Source organism: Corvus brachyrhynchos, unplaced genomic scaffold (genome assembly GCF_000691975.1).
Source record: "Corvus brachyrhynchos isolate BGI_N302 unplaced genomic scaffold, ASM69197v1 scaffold150, whole genome shotgun sequence".
Lineage (NCBI taxonomy): Eukaryota > Metazoa > Chordata > Aves > Passeriformes > Corvidae > Corvus > Corvus brachyrhynchos.
The window spans coordinates 1,642,466-1,643,726 of record NW_008236162.1 but is presented as its reverse complement, the minus strand read 5'-3'; positions in this window follow the sequence as shown (position 1 = coordinate 1,643,726).

Here is a 1,261-nt window from a genome sequence, read left to right as displayed (position 1 = left end):
CCCTTCCCTTCCCTTCCCTTCCCTTCCCTCTTCTCTCTCCCCCAAATTCCCATTCCCTGAATCCCAAGCCAGGCTTTCCCCTCCTTTCTGGCTCTAATTTTGCCGAGTTCTGGAAACAAAGCCAGGACAAAACCAGGAGCTCCAGCCCCAACCCCTGTGGGCTCCTCTGCCCAGCGCCTCCAGCTCCTCCTGAAATCACCTCCAGCTCCTCCCTCCCATTGTTTCCCCAGGGCTCCAAACCAGAAAGGCGAGTTGGGGGGAAAAAAAACCAACCAAAAACCAACAAACTTTGGTGCAGGAAATAATCCCAAAGCAGTTTAATTACACACAGCGGGCACTGCCTCTCCCTGTGCCACCCAGCCCGCCCGGCAAGGGGGAATTAGGTCAGGTTATGTGAGCGCTGAAAGAAAACGCAGCGGCCAAATTCCCGGAGTCCGCGCCTTCCCCTCGGAGCTGGCACAAAGTCAGGGGGGCTGGAGCTCCCTGCCTGGTTTTGCTGGAGTTCCAGGGCCGTCTTTTCCCGTTTTGGGATGGTTTGGGGCTGGAAGAACCCCCTGGAGAACGATTAGGGCTCAATTCTCCCGAATTTTCTTTGCCGGTGGCTCTCCCTGGCACCAGCTCACCCCGTGTTGATGTTACACAAAAACCTGGCTGCGGAACCAATCCCTCGGTGACTCAGGCAGAAAGGAGAAAGTTCGGGGAATGTGATGAAAGCTGGGAACGATCCTGCTCTGCCTACAGGGTCATGATTAAATTGTTTAATTCCGATGGGCTCCACCACTTTTTTTTGGGGAGAAAAAAAAAAAAAAAAGCCGCATTAACCCCTGCTCCGAGCTTGTAGCAGAGCAGGAATTCCTGTTTCCCTTGATTTTCCAGCACCAATCCCAACTCCAGCACCTCATGAAGGCTTCAAACCGGGGGCTGCTGCTCCCAAAAGTGGGTCAGACAAGCCCGAAGACAAAACAACGCTGTTTGTTTATATTCCCGGAGTTGGCAGATCTGAAAAATAACTGGGACACCCCAGGTTTCCAAGCAGATGAATTTCCCCGTGGCTCCGCATTCCCAGGATGCAGGCAGGCAGGAAAACCCAGGCTGGACCCTTTTCCAGGCATCTCCTGAGGCTGACGCTGCCTTGGATCTCAAGATGGGGCTGGGAGTGAGGTCCAGACTCGGAGTTTAATTTGTATTTCGGGGCATTTTGGGTGTTCCTGAGGAAGGATGAGGCTGGGATGTGCTGGGAAGGGGCTGATCTGTGGGATGG